At 39.6% G+C, this 21198-nt stretch overlaps 1 long non-coding RNA gene across 4 annotated transcripts in view; it reads right to left on the bottom strand.

Moving 5' to 3' along the window:
- Positions 1-21198, bottom strand: part of LOC140648864 (uncharacterized) — a 55504-nt gene that overhangs the window by 17321 nt on the left and 16985 nt on the right. For all 4 annotated transcript variants that reach the window (XR_012041365.1, XR_012041363.1, XR_012041364.1 and 1 more), the window contains exon 3: positions 1695-1887. This is a non-coding gene — a long non-coding RNA (uncharacterized lncRNA). The remainder of the gene's footprint in view (positions 1-1694; positions 1888-21198) is intronic.

Below are 21198 nucleotides of genomic sequence, written 5' to 3' on the forward strand. Positions count from 1 at the left end.
ATATCTCTCTGCCAAGGGAACCATGTGTATTAGGAAATGCTACCCTCTATCGTTTGACTAGTCTGAACAGCTAATATCTCCTTAAAACGATCATTTTAGGAAGCTCACTCTGTGTTTCTTAGAAATTACTACACAAATCATGAGTTAAAAACCCACAAACTTGAAGCCCTGGTGTTTGTTACTGCACAGCCAGACCTCAACCTTCTTTTCACTCATCAGCTTACTCCTTGGCTACAGCACTCTAACGGGCCCTGTGACTCTGGCTTCCCCTCCAATTCCTTTTTCCAAAAGGAAGGCAAGCCAGAGCCTGAAAAATAATTATTGCTTCAAAGAATTTACTTTTTTTTAGCTCTGCCTAACAGTTTGAATTCGTTTTTGTCCATTTCGTAGAAGTACTACTTCAAATCCTTATACAATCTTTTACCATTTTCCCGTTGTCTTCCCACTCCCATCACTTTCCAAACCCTGATATTTAAACTCTTAGAACAGCCCTTATTTCAAAGATTTTATATTTAAATGCCTTTGCTAAAAAGCTGAAGCAGCAGGATCTGAAGACATAAGAATGGTATTGGAAAAGGAGCTAGAAGGTGATCTTTGAATTCAACTATACTATGAAAAATTTCTGAGAAAGCACAAAAGGTTTCCCTTCCCATAAATAAGAAAAAAAGGAAAAAAAGAGGGGAACAATATTCTTTCTGACAAAGTCACTGCTTAAGAAGAGCTGACTACAATTCATGAGGATTTAGACCATGCCAGCAGGATATTAGATTTAAAAGGAATTTTTTTTTTCCAGCTTATTCTACATTTTAAATTAGAAGCTCTACTTGGCTAACAGCAAATAGAATGAAAGAAACAGAAGGAGGAAGAGGAAGAGAAAGATTGCCAGGACAAAGTACAAAGAATAATACAGTCTGGGGGGCAAGTGGCAGGGAACAGCAAGTGGAAAACATTAAGGTAAATACCTCTGTATCTGTATTCAGTTAATTTAGAGATGGAGTTAATCAGTGTTGACATCTCTGAATTTCTTCAAAAAGAAACTGAAATTTGAAGTCCCCTAGAACCTTTTTGCCTTCTGACCTCTATTTCTAGCCCGTTTGGGTAGGAAACAAGAATTGAGTGAATCTTAGAAAACAAGAACCAAACATTTAAGGATTATTTTGATTAAATACACTGCTAACGTGTCAACCTGAGGATGTCTACACTGTAACTTGTATGTACCACCACCTATAAACAAACAGTACGACAGGTCTGTTTTAATCACTGCTTAAGGATGAAAGTATTGTAATGTATTATTGCTACTATTTAAGTTTCCCTCAAGCCAGCAGTGCAGTTAAAGCATATTGTAAGGCCCTTTTGACCTCAGTCAGAACACGAGACACTGATGACGTGATATAATGCTATTATTTGCTTACTGACACCATAATGTAAAATATGAAATACAGGCTGTCAGAAATACAATCAACACAGAGCTCACAATATTCTATCCTTGTCCTCCAGACGATTTCCAAGGCAGGGAGAGTAAACAGCCTTCTCCCAGCTTTCTTAGTTTCCACAGCTGAGAGTGTAGGATGTTTACAGTACCTGTCACTCAGAGCTCTTGAAAACAGACCAAATGTCAGCAGACCTAGTACAGACTTCATCACTGATTGCCGGAAACATGCAGATGTCAAGTAAAGGGAGGAAAAAAACCATACCCATGACTATTTTATACAGTATGAATCCCAATCAATGTTAAGTCGTTTGTGCACAAGTTGGGAGGTGTAAGAAGTTCAAAGTAAAGCTGAGCTTCAGCATCTCCAGAGGATAGCCACTGTCATTGCCACCGATGTCTTGCAAGGCTTCCTGCCAGTTCACTCCAAAGTACTCCTGAATGTCTTGAAGTTGTGCCTGCAGAAAAGAGAGAATTCACCATTTTAATAAGTGCACATAAATACACTAACAAACAAACAATCAAGCAGAAAAATTGTATTTGCATTCCACAAGTAAAAGCCATCCTGTAATTTTTCCAAAGGACTGAAAGCTTTTAACACAATTTAAAAGCAATATCCTAGAGTGCTGGCTTAGAGGAATGCCTACAATATCTGGCTTACTTTTAATTATCAGAGGAATTATGGTTCTGTGACACCTTTGAATGCTGTGAGGAAAAGGATACTTTTAAAGACATGGCTTGGTAAATTTAGGAGTTCAGTTATACAACAACAGATGACTGAACAGCAGTCTAGGTATGTTTGAGATTAAATTTTCTGCTCAGAAACAGATTAAGTATTCAGTTTCCTTAAATATATCGCCTCTGAGGGAAAAGGAAAAAAACAAAATAAAAAATGAGAATGTAATCTTAAATAACAGAAAGTTTTTCTCATGTAGAACAAAAGCCAAAATCCTCAGAAGATAAAAAAATCCACTTAAACAGGTTTTAGTACAACATAAGAAACATTCGGGACAAGATTATTAATCGTTTCAACTTTAAAAAAAAATGCACATGCAAAAAAACATGTGCAAGTGACTAGGGACCTGAATCGTCTTACAGAATCACAGCAACCTACTTTAAGAAAAGTTAATTTGTGATTGAAAAGGCAGAGGAGCTTTATCTGAGAGCTTAAGCCATAGAAGGGTTGCCCCAATACTGGTACTGTTCTCACCATTATATGAAGACCATTGATGGAATGGCTCTGTTCATGTTACCATCAATCATGATATCATCTGGATTTGCATTTATTATTAATGTTGGTTAAAACTTCTACTTACTATTATTTTCCCTGCACAATTCAAACTTCAGGGCTTCACATCAGGCAGTTGACTTTGAAAATGTTAACCTATGTTAGACCCTCTAACATTAAATCAGTTTTCCCAAGTTTAATACTGGAAAATAAATGGAAACAAAAAAATTACCTCCGCCCAAAAATCCAATATGTCCCTAATGCAAAAAAAAACCCAAACTCTGTAAATTCAGAGAGCATGGATATTGTATTTGCTAAAAAGAAAAGTAGCAGGAAAAAAACCCAAAATGTCTGCTTTGGCTTTATTCTATAGCAACAAAGAATTCTGCTTCCAAATAAGCCTATGAACTATCGGAGCTGTTGGCCTCATATCTAAGAAAATTTATGAGAGCCAGGGCAATAACAGGCAACATACTGTCAGCACACACAGGAAGAAAACTTGTCAAGGCAAATGACACAGTGACAGGGAAATACTCAAACAGATGAAGGAAAAACAATCCAGAAATTCAGAACAAGAAAAATCAGAATAAAAACTAAGCAATGTATTATTGTCTCATATTATTATGGAATCCCAAACACTTTTGAGACTTACTGTATGTTCTTTGGCTTTAGGATTTAAATGAGTGATACAAGTGACTTAGGACTTCAAAAGCCAGTTTTGCGTATATATTTCAGATATGCTTCCCACCAGATAGTCACAACAACTTCAAACAATTTAAGGAAATCTTCTGGTAAGAACTGCATTTATACTCAACACAGTAACTCTTATTCTGAAGGGCCTACATTCAAAACAAGCGACAGGAGAACATGACAGCAATTAAATTATTACATTAAGCACAGGTCCAGTATATTTCTACTGCTTCTCTATTGACTACCTCTGACTTCCAAATCAATTCAGGCGGCTATTTTATTATAACCAATATTTATGAAGTCTGGATGATGCTTCTAAGGTGAGATACCTGGGGAGGGGTAGGAAGTTACATACATCACATCCCTTTGCCAAAATAGATGCCTACCACTTGCTAGGCACAGTTCCTCATCTATGTCTGGGTACTCAGCAGCAAAAAAACCCAAACCACCCCACCAGCTTTCATTACAAAGCATGTCCTTCTATAGGTGTCTGAGAAGAAATAAAGCTGGTGATTTGCCAGCAAGTCCTGCACAAAGCTAGGCTAAAATTCTGCAGCTGGGGGAGTTAATGGAAGGCACTACCTACACAGATAGCCACACGGGTGGTCATGCTCTCAGCAAAGCTATCACAACAGTAAGGATAAACTATAACACAGAGAGTTATGAAGGAAGCAGCCACTAAAAGAATGTAGCGCAACAACAAAAACCAACAACCCAAAACCCAACTGAAGCACTGCCCCGCCATCACCCGGAAGAAAGAGACTCTGAATTGCACAATACAGGCCACACTATAAAGAGACTGCAGTCGTTCATTCGCTTTCATTTCACAATGAAGCACAAAAGGGAAGGACCAAAAAGAAAACCTGTTCTCTTCCCTCTTTAGAAAGTTAGATATTTAATTTCTAGTGATGACAAGAAGCTGGGTGCCAACATACACAAATTACTCACTGCTCACTTTGCAGAATATTTGTTGTAGTCAAGAACCACTCAATTATATCACCCAACAGTCGATGACCAGAAAATAAAGAAAAATGACCCCCAGTTTGTAAACAGGGAGAAAGTTATATATAGTGTGAGGTATAACACCTTTACAGCCTTGTCAGATGAGTTGACATCCTGCTACTTTCCACGTACTCATGGCCCTCTGAAAAAGCTTATCTTTCTGCTACCTCTGCATCAGACACACCATTAAAATGGGGGAAGTATCACTGAACATTATGGATATTATGGTACTAGCAAAAGTAATGAGTCACTATGTACATACTAAGACTTCCTATACTGCCTTTTACAAATGAAAAGACTTCAAAATGGTCTCCAAAAACCTTCCTCAAAATTCATCTATAATGCACACAGGGAAGGCTAATCTGCCTACAAAGAGGCTACCTGATCCACCTGCAGGGACCCACTTGAGGGGCAAAATACTTGTGCTGTATCCCCCTCCTGAACACAGACAGCTTAAACAGTAGGTCCAGGAAAGACTTCAAGGTATTTAAAATGCTTCCTTCATTGCCTGGTGGAGTCCTGGAGTAAAGACTGTGTGGTCTTTACATTTGGAGATATATCCCAAATTACCTCTTTCACTGACCTGCCACCCCTCAAAAAGCAACTAACAACATCTAAAGTACCACAGCCATGTCAATTTGAAGTAAGATTTGAGATTTGGACTTGGGAAGGAGCAGGCAAAGTGGCAGGCATCCTTAGAGCTTAGCTAGAGTCTGGTGGATCCCCCTTCTTATGTCTTCATCCTTACATGGTAGCTGTGAAGACCACAAACTGCTCACCTCTGCTGTTTTCCTACTACATGAAGCAGCATTTCCGTCAAAATTGCCAAGTTTTTCTTCTCACCTGCCTGCTCCTGGAAGGGCTCACAGCTTCAGTGAACAACTTCTGGTCCTGGTAACAATGATTTGTTAGCAACTCTCTCCAAAAAACCCTGGCACGTTTATAAGATTACTTCAAGCCCATGCCAATGAATTCTATGTTTTTTCCTGTCCTGATCATTCTGTGTTACATTTTGGATACATGCACTTAGATATCTGGGTATGTAAGGAGGAGTCACAGGGGCTCTGTCTGATGGGGAAGACCTAAAAATGAAGGTGGATCTCAGGGCTCTCCTTTAGCAACCGTATGTGCCCTTGGCTTCGAAGAAAGAAAACTATCCCATTCATTTCCTTCATGAAATATCCACCTTGCAGCACTTTGAAGGGAGGGGAAAAACATAAAATAAATAATGTTTCCTTTTCCATGTAACTGCTATGACACACACAGAGAACTAAAATAAAAAAAAAAGAAATTGAAGTCCTTAGTACATTTTTAAACTAGCTAAAAGAAACATTAGTTCCAGCAATTTTAAACTTTTTTCTTCCCCGGGAGTCAGAAGCAAGATACTGGGAGAAGAACAGCCACCACATAGAAGCCACAAAATACGGTGGAACAGCCCAAAATACAAAAGCAAGCACACTGTAGATAGGTAATTGCCCCATCTTTGAATGAAAAACATTTCAAATGCTATATAAATATACAAACTGCCACCAGATGTCAGCACAGCCTAGAGAATTGCTAGTTCAACCCTCCACTCCAGGCTGATAAGGATATTTATTTAACACCCCCTGCAACTGTCCAGGTACACAAATCCAGCCCTGCCATCAGTCCTGAATGGAAAGAATCACACAAAATAGAAAGTCTCACTTTCATATGGAGAAGCAGCCCTTGAGGCCTGCCATAGGATCTCATTTGCTTGTTATCAACATTAAAAAAATAAATACAAAGCTGTAAGAATAGGCATCAGTTTCTAGTGCCACAGGACATCAAGAACCAGCTTGATATTAAATAATCTCTAATTAAGGTTCAGTGCCCTCCTCCCTCACACTCGTCAGTCTCTCTAGCTATGGCATGTGTCTTTGCCCCACATGTTCGCATTCCTTCTGTTCATAAATAGCTTTAGTCTCCTTAGATTATGCAGCAAAGTGTTGGGGAATATTTAGCAATGAGGTTGCTAAGCTAAATAAAAAAGCTTTTCTGCAAAACAAGCATTAGCATGATTGTCCTTGTGCTACAAGCAGAGGCTCCCTCCACCTTCTCCCCATCCCTTTGATTTTTGACAAGACTTGCACAAAGTTTGACAAGAAAAACATCTGGGAAGCATCTCCAGCTGAGATGATTTTACTTGGAAAATTCTAACAGAAGTGTTTATCTCATTTCTTCACACAAATAAATATCGACATTTACAATTTCTTAATAGTACAAATTAGTTTCAGCAAGACAGAGGTGGCACAAAAACATTTTTGCTGCTCAATGTCCAAATTCAGTTACACACTTCGCTACTAAAGCTACTAACTAGAAAAGTTTCACAGGGTACTTAAATAAAGGGCAGGATTTATTTTAGTGCATAGATTTTTTAGTGCATAGATTAAAAACGATCAAAAAAGGAATGAAACTACTCCCCCATCCCAAACATAACCTATATTATTTAGTCTTAGTGAGAATTTTCAGCTTTGCTAGTTTATAGATCGAGCTTTCTGTCCTACCACAATCAACAAGTCTTACTCTGAAGCAAAAACACGTATTAAGAGAACACCAGAATTTGTAGAAATGAAGAAAAGAATTGTCAAGTGATTAAGAAATCTAACTAATGTCATTTTTGCTTGGCATAGAACCACTGGATGTTGGTGACATCCTGATTGTTATTTTGTGAGACATATGCAGGTAAGCAAAGCAACAAACATACATTGACCTATGGAACTGTACATTAGCAGAGCTTTGGGTTTAGTTCATTTCTTAGGTACAAAAGTAATATAAGAAATCAGGATTATGGTTTTAATACTGGCTTATTGCATGACCTTACAAAAACCCCTTCAATTTTCTTACCAAATGCAGTCAACTCAGTGCACGTATATTCTTACAGTCCAATGTAAAGAATTTTGAAAATGAAATAATCAAAGGGAACTTTATGTTAAGTTAAAAACCATGAACAGAAAATGAACTTCTTAGGCTGATGGCTAGGAAGAGAATTTACTGAAACATCTGTGTCATGCCTTATAAGGTAGTTTTAGCACAGCTCTGAGTTTTCAACTTCAGTTTTAAGCCTACTGCACTCTTAGATTTCCTTTGCACAGTTTCATATCTCAAGTTGAGTAAAAATGGAAGAGCAGCAAAAATACAGATACACAGAGGCTTTTTTGGACCATTTGTGTTTCCTTAATATAGATGCTGGACAAACTTGGATATTAATATGGAAAAGAGAAATAAAAAGCAGTTACCTTATATAATTCTGAAGGGGAGACGGAGTACAAACTACCTAGTAGTTGAGCAGCAGCAACCGCAAAAAATGAATCTGAAGTAAATCACTTCACAGAAAACCCCCAAGCCACTTAACATGGTATCAAAATTATGTCCAAAGGAAGAGTGCCTCTAATTTCGTACCTAAACTAAGCCCTGGAACCTCCCTCCAATTCAGATGAGCTATGTAGTCTCAGAAGTTTCTCTCCAAAGAGTCTGATCACGGACTCTGGAGGGAAGGCAAGTTCTGTTGCAAACCTGACTAAGTGCTTAATTAAATATAAAACCTACAAGCATGTTTCACCTTGCTTTTGAGTTTCATCAGGAAACGTTTGCACAACTCCTATTTTGTTCCATACAACTGCAAGTCTTTGTCAGGTTAAAACAAGAGGTAATTTATGTGCACTCTCTAAACTGGAATTTTTAATTCGTGAGTCTTGGCTCTAATTGTAACGAAGACCCTTGAGGCTCATAGTTTCTCTCTGTTAACTTCTCTCCCTCAAATTTTCTACACGTGAACACTTGTTTCTACAACAGCTCTTCTGCAAGTCATTTTCCCCCCACTTTTTGCACATTCAAAACATGCAAAAACCAACCCTAAATGCCTCAGTTTTATATGTGCCACTTGCTCAGTCCGAGTTCGATATGCCCAAGTGACAAGTACTATTCCAGTCACTCTTTCTTCAGGAAATCTCAAGAACATTACTAGCATCAAGAGTACGTCTCAACAGCCAGCTTGTAGCCAGCTATGCCAGAGTAATAGCGTAGCTGGCCCCTTTTCCCTAGGAAATGTAACTTCTTCAAAATCAAAGTTTTAAGAAGGTAAAGAAGAATTTCAGCTTCTGCAGGAGCAAAACTGCAAAGCTGCACTTAAAAGTTACTTAAGATTTCACATCAGCAGCAAAATTTGAGTAGAAAGCAGCTTACAGTCAGTTACTATTTAGCACAACTTCATTTCCTAAAATCTTTAAAAGTTCACCCTTGAGTGTCAAAGGATTTTTGCATCCTTCTCTAAATTACCTAAACTATGTTCAGCTAACCTCTAACATTTCCTCTACACCCACCAGGCAGCTAGCTCTGCTGCTGAATGAACTGCAGCAAATGGCATTCAAGCTGTGAGACTTTGATAGAGGCTGGCATTTCAATGGTTACAAGGCAGTATTTGCATGACTGAGCAGATGGAATATGAGGGATGCATCTTTTTTCCTCTACTGAAAAAAGTTCTAGATAACGATGCTTTTAAGAAAGGGAAATTGCCAACCTGAAGCGTTGTCATTTTTATGTGGACAAGTAGGAATGAGGTTTGGCACAATGCTTGAAAGACTTGTACAGTCAATTTTTCTTGCTGCTGTTGGTTTAGGAGTACTATTAAATTCACAGAGCAAGAATTAAGCAATGCAGGAAGCATTTCCTATTGCTAACGCTTATGGTTACTATAACCATGTTAAAATAGTTTTGTTGGTTCATTTGTTTATAATGATATCCCTTTTTTAAGGATTTACAGATAAGTTTTAAGGAAAAGTATGCATTCTTAGGGAATTTCCATCCTTTAGCTGTTTTCCCCATCTTAGATCAATCTCCTCACCTCTTCATTCACTACCCAGATTTTCATTTAATCTCTAGGCACGATAGTTACCTCAAGTTTCACTTTTCTATTTCCATCCTAGACCTTCTTCAGGTTAACTTAGCTAACAATGTTCTTCCCAAAGTCCAAAGATATTTGCACTGTTCCATCCCCATGCATTTTGAGTTGTCAATCACCTTTTCTGCGACAGTCCAGACATAGCTCTCTTATTCTGCTACTTTTTTTTTTTCCTTCCCTATCAGAAGATCCTCCATTTGTTTTTAAAGGGGAGATCCTGAAAAGCTCTTCTGGACATCCAGTCTCTGGGTGTCACAATTTAAAAAAAAATTCCACCTTTGTGAACATGGTCCAGAAAACTGCCTCTACTCCAAATCTGTATCCATTGGTACATATGAAATCTTTCCTCATCTCTCCATCACTTCAAGAAAAATACGCCTGCCAACTCAAACACATCATTAATACTTGCAACTCCACAGACCCAGACAAATCCCCAGTCTTGCAGATTCTTTATGCATAAAATCTAAAATTGCGGCCCTTTCAACTGATCCTTACATTTCTGTCCCATCCAGTGACTCTTCCTCTTCCAGGTTCACTTTTACACAATGTTCTCCAATGAAGGAAAGGCAAAAATCTTGCTGTGACTGTAACACACTCAAACTACTGCCAGAAAGAATAGTCTAAGTAGTCATCCCTTTACATCCTCTTATGGCTACCCCTTCTCAGTTGACTCAACAGCTACTGTCATGGTCTAGGCCTATCAAGGTCTACAATCATCTTTCCCCCCTATTAAGCCATCTTCTCTACTTCCAGTTATCACATGATGTCAGCCTCTGCCCCCAAACTTACAGTTTCTGTTAAGCCTCATTTGTGCTTTCCTCTATGTCGTGTCTTAACAGAAATGCCATTTCCAACTCCACAGCCTCCCTCACAGTCCTTCTCCCTCCTCTCCTCTTCACGCTGCCTACAAAAAAGATTTAAGCAATGAACTGGTGTTACTGCCTTAGCAGCCCCACCAGTGCTGCCTTGCCCCACGCTCCCGCTGGTGCATCTACCCGTTGCGATCCAGAACTACGTCAGGGATCTCACAGAAACCACAGTGCTAAGCACCACCACGTGCTGCAGTCACATTGAACATGTGACTGACAACTTATAAAGTCATTTAACCCATTTTAGGCTCAGGCTGCCAAATTAGCAATACAAAAGAAAAAAAAATATCTGAGAGCAGTAATAGGTATTACTTGAAGCAGCAACCCTGAAACTGAAAAAAGGATTTAAACCTCACAACTTCAGCATAAAGATAGTAACAAAACTCACCTGAACATACTTTATTTTCTCCTAAATAGGCAGTAAACTTAAAACTTCTTTATTAGTATTTCAGTGAGGCTCATCACTATGGTATGTGAGCAACCCAAGAAGATCAAGTTGCTCATCTGTATCAAACAACAGTTGCTGCAGGATGAAAACGAGCAGGGCTTCAGTTTTACAGAAACTCAGCTGAAGTTTCTACTTGGCAAAGAAGATATATTTGAAACAGGGCATGGATCCAGATCCCGTTTGATCTGGCTCTTCCCAATGCATAGATTTCAGGTAAATTCAATAGCTCCTCTCCCCACACCATCGCAACACAAAGCTTTCCTCTCAGCGTGCTAACAGGATTAAGTATCACATTTAAATTTTGTTAAACTCCACTTTGTTTTCTCACTCCTTCCCTGAATTAGCAGATTACTGCTGAAGCAGGCAACGAACACACGGCTTCTCCCACTCATTAACATCACGGACACGCTGTGGCACGAATCCAGGCTCTGTTTTCCTGCAGAGGATATAGCTTCTGTGGATGTGAACAATCTCCAGTGAGAGCTTAACGCATCGGCCCATTTCCTCCGTTGGAAGGGAGTCTCCCAACTCACGCTCTGAACAAACAGAGTCCTGGAGCCAGCCCATGGACAGTGTTTACAGAAACAGCAATGTCACTGATAGAGTTTTTGATACTTTGGAACAAAAATAGTTTGAAGGAAAAAAAGAAAAAAAAAGCAGCAGTACTTTTTTTTCCATGAAAAAGTAGTAAATCAAGCATTAGTCAAACGTTGATACTTTTTTAAGTTATTTTTATATGGAGGCTTCTTTAAAAACCACATCTATTTTACTGTGGTTAAAGTAAATCTTATGCTGAACAAAGGAACTGAAAGGTACCAATTTAGCAACAGTTCTCTATTTCCATCCCCACCTCTCCTCTTGCTGCCTAACTTATACATGTACAAATGAGGTGCCCAAGTAGTGCCAATATAAGATAAAGGAATACTTTTTTGTTGTGTTTTTTAAATTTTTTATTTTAAATGCACTGAAAAACTTTACATTTTCACAAAGTTTGGGCAGTCTAAAGGCAAGGGTAGCTGAAGTATTTACAAAGTTTCTGCACCATCTGTAATTCTTCATACATGCACTTTGGCAACCCTATTTAATTAGCATCAACCTTTTACCACTTAGCACTCTGCTAAGTATTAGTCTATTTTTATTTTATTTATTTTAAGGAAGTGGAACAATACAGCGATCATCAAAAATAGTACATCAAAATAGTACGCGCTGTACCTTAAATAAATACAGACAATTATAATCCAAGAGTAGGATATATAAACTCTAAGCTTCACAAAGTTCATGAGAATTATAACTTTTGGAAAACCCAGTCCATCTGGTAATTTAAGTGTTTTCAATCTCAGTTACTAACACAGGAATGAAGCAGAAAGCTGCTCTTCGCATGCATTTGCCTACAAATCAAACTTGTAACATCATATGGTCAATGGATAAGACAAGCAAGCAGGCAGAAGAGAAAAATGTATCACCTTTTTTTCTTGTTTCTACCTCACTTCCAGCCCTACAACCCACCTGATGACTATGACAGACACAGCTGGTAGGAAGCAGGAGGCAAAAAAAGCATCAGTCAGAGGCAACGTGGATATCCAGGCTCCCTCCGAGAAGCAGTAAGGAAGAAACTCAAGGGTCAGCAGCAGAAGATAAGGGCAAAGACAGGCTCCAGCATAAGAATTTTTGTAAGTAAATGGCCTGGCAATGGAAATAAAATTTTAAAAAGTTTCCATGCCTCCTCCCCCATTAAGGCTGCTAAATCGCATCCTGTTGCCCGGCTCAGGGCTGTGAATCATTGTGCTAACCTGGAATGGTGCCACTCACCTCCAGAGCTTCTCTCTGCTACAAAAATTAGCAGGCTACTTCCCACAGAAAGTAATTTGCAAGAAACCCCTTCTAGACCCAACCATCAAACAGTGGACAGAGGCTTCATTTTCTTTCCCAAGGCTTACAACACCAGGAAATCTTAGAAGCAGCATAGGAAAAAAATAAAATTAAATTAAAGGGGGAAAAAAAAATATAAATCAAGCGACCGTCTACAGTTCTGCCTGTGCCCTTCCTGGCTAAAGATGAGAGCAGGCAGCTAGTATTTCAGATTGCAAGTGACCTCTCCAACTACCACCCCATATTAACTTCCTGACCAATCTAAGTGAAAGCTTGCCAAGTATTAAAGAGAGAAGAAAGGGATGGTAAGCAGCTTGGGTACTTCCTTTCTGGAGATATTTTTGACCAGTGCTGCAATTCTATGGGTCTTATCTGAAGAACTGACATGTTAGGCAGGGTTTAGCGACATCCCGATTTTACCTTCTGCGCTAAACACAAACCCGAAGAGAGGGCTGATGGCAAGTGTACACAGGCTGTTTGTTAGGAGGCTATGCGAAATAATCAGAGCACCTTGTGATGAGATGAAAAAGCTGTGATGTCTACCTTCTCTCCTCTCCTGACTTATGTTTCTAGCTAGAAATACTCTACTCTCTCTTCAAAGTTGCAGCAACTGACATTTGCCTGCTCACAGCCCCAGCCGGGCTGCACAGGCTGCACTGAAGCTACTGCAGGACAGTATCAGAAATGATTCTGCCGTCACTGTTAGCCACTTCAGCAGAGGTCAAAAACCGAATTTAAGAAGCATGTCAATTGGCGAATTGACTCTTCATAACAGAAAATCTGTCCTGATGCTGTTCATGCCAGTGCCAGGAAACTTTGCTCTCGAGAGCCCAGCAACATGACACCTCCCACCAACACAACAGTAATGTCGAGAGATGCTAAAACGGGAACCAAAGAGGAAGTTGAAAGTTAAATTAGGTTCAGATTTTAATTTCTAAAACAATAAAATCCTCCATTCTGAAATGATAAATGTGGACGTGAAGAATGAATGATGTTCGGTTTTACATTATGTGTCTTCAGATTCTTTAGAAAGGTAGAGAGTTGACACAGATTTGCTGCAACAGAATTTACTGCAACAATAGTAATTTCTCTGACCATATTTGAAAGCATACACCTTGTTTTCTAAAATGCAAATATTTTACTCTCAAATTTAAAGTTACTGGAAACTTAAAATGAGATCTGACACAAACCATAGTAGAAAAACATAATATATACTAGCCTACAAGAATTACTGCATTCAAGGTACATTAGTTACTTTTTTGGTCAGCTCAAAGAAACTTTCATCCCACCAGCTGATAGTTCTCTCCTAAGAGGGGAAAACTGGTTCCAGCAAATCAATTCCAGCAAATTAAAGCAGAATATTAGCAACATAAGGCAAAATGCAATCAAATCAGAGAGATGATTTATTGCCTACAATGAAAACTAGAGGATTTATACCTTCAGACGTCCTTTTCAGTAAGCAACTGAAATTCAATGCAAACCTATTTCTCAATATATGATGTATGTCACAACCCTCATTTAGGTCATGATGCAATTTTTAGCACATGCTGTTTCCACTCACATACTTCATACGACAGATTTGCTGCAGCCGTGAAAACATCTTTAGAAAGTTAAAAACTACTTACTTTTAAAGCAAAAATGCTGTATCCGTACATTACAAAGTTTAACTGTACAAGTTTTTCTAGGAGCTACTGAATCTCTAGGAAGAAAGATACTTGACCAGTATTTAAAACAGACAGCAGACACTCTCTACAGATGCAGTTAGGAGCATTTGCTTGTTCTACAGCTTTCACAGAGGAGAACACATATCTGCATATAACACTACCTTGTAACTCAATACACCTAGCAAGTGTAGTCTGCCACCGGTTTAGAAAACTTCTCTGCAAGAGAAGCATTGACAATGATACGACCAAGTCTAGTCACCCATGTTCCCAGACAGAGAGCAAGTGCCAGAAGTTTGAGGGACTTAAAGCACGAGATACTCTTCCTAGAAACATTTTACATTTATTTTAGCTACGATGAATGAGTACGCTTAGATAGCAAAGAGAAGTTGTAGACAACAAGCACTTCTGAACACAAGGCAAACCATGTGCACCTCAGGGTGAGTACCCAGGCAGGAATATGTAAGCTTCAGCCCTGCTGTGCAAGCACCTTCATGAATATCAAACAGTCAGTTGGCAGTGGAAAAAAAAAAAAACAAAAACAAAACACAAAACCATGTATAACCACAGAAAAGTAGTAGACAGGCTTAGAACTGGGTCCAGCTGACACTACTGCAAGGAATATGCTTTCCATACCTTTATTTTATGCTTGCAGCTTTTTGTCTGTGTCCTAATGAGAAACAGTTGCCCCTTCTTCCCCTCAACATACGTCCACTTGGAAGTATAAGAGCTAAACCAGTCTTAAATCAGCGATACTAACAAAAGAGCCAAATCATTCCAAAATAACACTGTCCTCATAAGCAGCAACTGCAAAATGCCTGAGGCAAAAATGTGTTCAGTTCCAAATTTTAATTATTCAAACTCTGTACTGAAACACTCACGTTCTCCTTTTCCTAAAGCTACTAATTTCATTCCATTAACCAACATGTGTAAAACCTGAAGATCTTCCTGTTGAGGAGAAGAAATGCTCAGACTAGAAAATTTGCACGTTATTTTTCAGTATGAGTTCACAGCTCCTTTACAATGGGGATTCTCAACTCGGCACACTGACACGGAAGGAAGCGTAACAGAAAAATAAGATCTTTTAACAAAGCTGATATCTGCAATCAGTTCCTCCCAGGAATGAAACACCCGACTTTCCAAGACAGCACCAGATATGTTCATATAACATATCTTTGTGATAGAAATGAAAAGAACAACAAGGCTTCTCTACAGATTTCCTCATACAAGACATGAAATCATTCCATGTAGATAGTTGCTATGGTGCAGACTTAAGGGGAAAAAAAGAGGGGAGATCAGACTTCTTGTTTACAGGTTTCCAATATGCTCCGCTTGATCCATCTTGAAATTGAAACCCTTTAGCTTCCTGTCCTGAGGCTGTCAGATAGTAGAGGACAAACACAGTGTTACCAACTTTACAAAGCTCCCACGTGTTCTGCATAGATCCAGGGAAAAACATCCACGTGGATTAGATGACAGACAGGAGGGACAATATAGTTTCAAAAAGAATAAAAGCCATACTAAATCCTGAGAGACTTACTCAAGGGAAAAGAAACTTACTCTGGGAATGAAATGCCAGATTATCTTTGAACACTGTCAACACTTCACCACAATGTAACGCTGCATGGACCTATAAAAAGTATGCTGTTTTGACATTCTCAGGTGAAATCCTGATTCTTCCAAGAACTTCTTACGCAGGTTTTATCCAAACAGGTATGCCTGGCTATTTAGAGATTCAAGAAGAATAAGACAAACACATTTAGGGTAGGATTCAACTCTGAATAAAACACCGAAACCATATAAAGGCACATAAACTTCCTCTACAGTCAAAAAAGCCTACAGAAAGATTCAGCTTATCCTACAGCAGACACTGAGTGTCATTCAGGTACCTAGACATAGGCATCTGCTGTCAGTTTAAACATCCTGGGAGTTACACCTTACTTCCAGTTGCCTCTGTTGTAAACCCTGCAGGTCCCAGGTTGTATCCATCAGCATTATGCAATTTTTACCAATGCTTTAGAGATCCTAATTGGCACTAGGCTTAGGCAGGTGACCAGAGGGCTGCTATCCAGGACCCCCCTGAGTCTACCAACTACATCTTCACCGACTATGAAGAGAGAGAGAGAGGAGCACACATAGAAACTTGGTGCAGAAGTATGAAACTTAAATGTTTTTCATCAGTCATGAACAGAATGCATCCTTTATCCTTTCGCCAACTGACAAGAAGATAGCTATCACTTGTAGAATAATCTTAGGCTATTCATTATTGGGGTTTTGGTGCTATGTAAGAGATTTGGCCCTTGCAGTCACTTCTTTAGGGTCCCATCTGCTGAAGAAGCAGCCAAATGTAATTTTTTGCCTAGATCCATTATTCACTTGCCAGAAGATTAGACTAGAACCTTTTTGCCAGTCTTCTATATAACCTGCCTGCATGGACTGCCTTAATCAACTTTTCTTTAGTATGGCGCATAAAACCCACTCATACAGAACAGGTTAGTTCTCCCATTCAGTCAGTGACCAGTCTGGTTCTGCCATATATTGTGTTTTTACTGAACATGCAGGGTGGGGTAGAGGTGACTAGAGCATCCAGGATAATTCCAAGGTTTAGGAACTTAATGATGCGGTCTTCCTAAAATAAGCACAAAGTTCCCTGCACAGATAGAGATGCCTTTAAAGACCTCCAGAGGGAGATGCCGTCTAATTTTTGGCATCTAAATTGCTTCGAACATCCATCTTAGGCATCATTACTGGCCACACCAGCATCTTGCTACAGCCTGAATATTCTACTCTCTGTCAGGTCAGGTCAGGAATACAAAATTAAAAAATAGGAGAGGAAGCAAGACCTATGACAGCTTTCAAATTCCATGGCACTTTTCTTGCTCTCTTTAGACTGCAATTTATTCATCCCCTGCCCCCAATGCTATTGTTTGCCATCATCTATTTCTCTTTCTTTACCTGCTTACTGTTAGAACAAAGTATAAAAATACTGTTTTCCATATCGCCACATATACCTGGAAAGCTTAACTAATGCCCCAAACCATTTGCTCCCTACTCCTAGCCAACAGCCTAAACTGAAACAGTAGCATCTAATAGGTATTTGTGCTACTATCAGCATCACAAGAAATTTGAAGAAAAAAAAATACACTGGAGGGCGTAGACTTCTTTCCATTATTCTTTGGTTCTTCCATCTTCTGGGATTTGTTTCAAAGAGATCATTAATCTCCTGGCTGTTAACCCAGAAGCCCTCCTGACTGCGTTCTGTCTACAGAGATCAGACCTTCACCAAGGCCAGACTTGGACAGAACAACTACTAACTTTTAAACACTGGAGAAAGCATTGTCCTTGCACTGTAACGTTTACAAGCACACATGGTTCTTCTTTCCTATTTATTTAACAAGCATCTGAATGATTCCGCTAATATGGCTATAACCCAGTTCTCACAGCTCAGAGACGAGGGATGCTGTGCAAGGAAACCACCCGGCACCCAGTGCTTCTACAGCTATACTCATTACACACAATCCACCCAGTTGTAGGAATATTTAAGAGAGTCACAAGGTTCCCATGGAGAGAGAGCTGAGATCTTGTCTGATTTCATTCCAAATGTACTGAAAACAGAGAAAAGCTTTTGCCAAGGCAATTTTGGCAAGTATTTCCAGCAGTATCCTAGCTTGCCAAAATGCATTTGGATTTTGCTGGACTTATTTACTTGTTCAGTATGCTCAGAGAAGTAGAAACATTTGTTGCTGTAGAGAATTTGGCTTACTTTGAAGACCTGGAACAACACTTAAAAGATGAATCAGGGACTGACTGACTTAGGAATTTGATCTATTAACCTCAGCTTGTAGTGGTGTTGTATCCTGAAGTGTTAGAAGTAATCCATAGCTCAGCTGCTTCAGGTCTGAGACCAGACAACTCTCTGAACTCTCAAATGACACTTGTAATGTGTTATTTTTACATAGCCAAGTTCTACTCCTTTCAAAAATACCATCCAACACAAGCCGTAAGACGACCCTGAAGATCCTCTTTAGGAGTCAAAAGAGCACAACTACATTTTATGACAAAACTGGCATTCTTTGCTGACCACATGGAGAGAAATCCTAAAGGCCTGATTAAGACATTAAGCATCCAGTCTCTCAAAAAACAAAGTTACAACCCTTTAAGACACCTTCAGTTAAAGGCTGATCCCTCCCACACTGTCGTCTCCACCTGCACTCACCACAGGTCTGGTCAGTGCCTGCTTCCACCCCGTCACTGGGGCATGCAGGAATGCTTTCGATTAGATGCATCAGAGGTATATTGGTGACATATTTTGCCTGACAGAGTCCTGCTCAACTGGTCGACTCAAAATCCGGAGTGAAAAAATCAAAGTATTTCAAAAGCATTATCTGCAGCACTTGTTTTCAAGGTTTTGGCACCGTTTCTCCCATGTTTGTCCACTCCACATTTTCAGCTTTACTAGCTTGCTTTTACTCATTTTCCCTTTTTTCTGCTGAGCAAGACATTCCTTCTTCACGCCTCCCTCTATTCCTCCGTCTCCTAACACTGCCCACTACCTAGCAATAGGCCAGCAACCTTGCCTTCCCTTTTCAAACACAGAAGCTACATACTAGGTCACAGCCATGGTCCAACTATCCTCAAAGCACATACTGCTAGAGAGAAGTACAAAATACCACCCAGGCTTACATAGTGTCATTCTTCTAACTCCTCGCTGTTATAACATAAATTCATCCTGGAGGCATAGCATTTCATATCATTCTTTCTTTTGCCTTTTAAAAGCACATATCCTTACAACTCCTTCAACCCGTTATCCCACAGGCACTTACAATGCATTTTTCACAAACAGAAAAAATCGAGTATACACATACCCTAAATTTCTAAATGTGTGTATATATATTTTGGTTGCATTCAAGAAGAACAGTACCAACTTGCTTCCTAAGAGATACAAGTAGACTGCTATATGACCTGTTCCCATCTTCATTGTACCTTTCCAATATTTAATTAACTTGTAAAGTGAACAGGAATACCTCTGGTTTCCTGTAGATGAACCAACAACAACAAAAATAAACCAAGAGAAGATAAAAAAAATCAATACCTACCTCTCCCCACCCCAGGGAAACATACCACTCAATGATGATTCTCCATTGATAATTATAGTTTTAAATCTGTTCAACAATTTTTAATCCCCCTGATACATGGTATCCAGACTTTTTACTATGTTAAATTTTTTTTCCATCAGGATGTTTGGGTTGCCAAATCAAATATCCTGAAATACATCATAAGGGCTACTATGTAGCTAGTACCTCTTATGAGGCTACTAATCTGCCTGACTTAAAAAGAAATAAAATAAAAAGCTGACACAGTAGGTGAGTTGCATTTCCCAGTACGATTTACTCCCCTTACCTACTTTGGTCCAAGTCCTATTTCAGTACTTCTGTCCAAAACTATGTCAAGCTGACAGCCTATAAGCAGTTGTACACTCTACTCACCCAGTTAAGACCCGACACAAATTAGTTCCTATCTGTAATCTGGAGTAGTCTAATTTTAGATCAGCAGTCCACAGAGTTTCTCATATTACTCTTCTCTAACTCCTTGATACAAGTTATTGGCATCTTCTAAGTTAGGTCATATTTTAATAGCTGTTGTTAAACATCCTCCTGGCTTGCTAAAGTGGAAAGAATGCCATCAACATTTGTATCTGACTAAAATCTACCTTTTTAACCACATACCTGACAAACTGATCAAGTACTTTTGTCTTTAAGCACTGCTCTATGACTTCTACCTGCTCACGGAGCACCAACATTAAAGTTACTTTTGTTTCTAATAAAAAGCTTTCTTTCTCTAACTGTCCAGCTGTCCTCCCTCCATCCATGTCATTTTCTTACTAATTTTATACATTGCTTCATTATCTGCTAATTTATATTCATGGAATAAAAGCTGACAGCCCTCTATTTAGGGATTTCTGGTGGCAGGAGGAAGGAGAAGAGTATTTTTAATAGCTGTTTCCACCTCTATTCTCAGCCATTTTATCTTTGACAGTCTCCCTTGATTGTAGATTCTTCCACAACTAGTAAGATTTTTGTAAGCCATTCCAAAGCACTCTGCTTTTTCTGTTCATATTTCATCTTTCACCTTGTTTTGTTCAAAAGCTTTCTACCTTTTGAATTTTCTCCTTTGAGAACAAAAGATTGTATTCATCTGCCCACATACAGACTTCTGTAAGCCAAGATACCCACACCTGAGCTACTTATCCTAGACTGACTTTGAAGATAAAGGAGAGAAATAAGCATGGCAACTGGGGACAAGTCATCCCATCCCTAAATACATATCTAAAATAAATCATATAAATTGTCTCATAAAAGGGCCTCTCCTTCTTCACTAAGGTAAGCCTAAAATGGTCCTACTCAGACATCGTCCCCCACAACGTGGTTCTCTCTAAATTGGAGAGATATGGATTTGATGGGTGGACTATTCAGTGGATGAGAAATTGCCTGGATGGTCACATTCAGATGATAGTGGTCAATGCCTCAATGTCCAGATGCAGATCAGTGACAACTGGTGTCCCTCAGGGGTCCGTATTGAGACCAGTACTGTTTAATGTCTTCATCAATGACATAGACAGTGGGATCGAGCGCACCCTCAGCAAGTTTGCAGACGACACCAAGTTGAGTGGTGCAGTTGACACGCCTGAGGGACGTGATGTCATCCAGAGGGACCTGAACAAGCTTGAGAAGCGGGCCCATGCAAACCTCATGAGGTTCAACAAGGCCAAGTGCAGGGTCCTGCACCCGGGCTGGGGCAACACCCAGTATCAATACAGGCTGGGGGATGAAGGGATTGAGAGCAGCCCTACGGAGAGGGACTTGGGGGTACTGGTGGATGAAAAGCTGGATATGAACCAGCAATATGCACTCGCAGCCTTGAAAGCCAACCGTATCCCAGGCTGCATCAGAAGAAGCATGGCCAGCAGGTCGAGGGAGGTGATTCTGCCCCTCTACTCCGCTCTGGCGAGACCCCACCTGGAGTACTGCATCCAGCTCAGCACAGGAAAGACATGGACCTGTTGGAGTGGGTCCAGAGGAGGGCC

This window comes from Ciconia boyciana, chromosome 3 (genome assembly GCF_034638445.1).
Source record: "Ciconia boyciana chromosome 3, ASM3463844v1, whole genome shotgun sequence".
Classification (NCBI taxonomy): Eukaryota; Metazoa; Chordata; class Aves; order Ciconiiformes; family Ciconiidae; genus Ciconia; species Ciconia boyciana.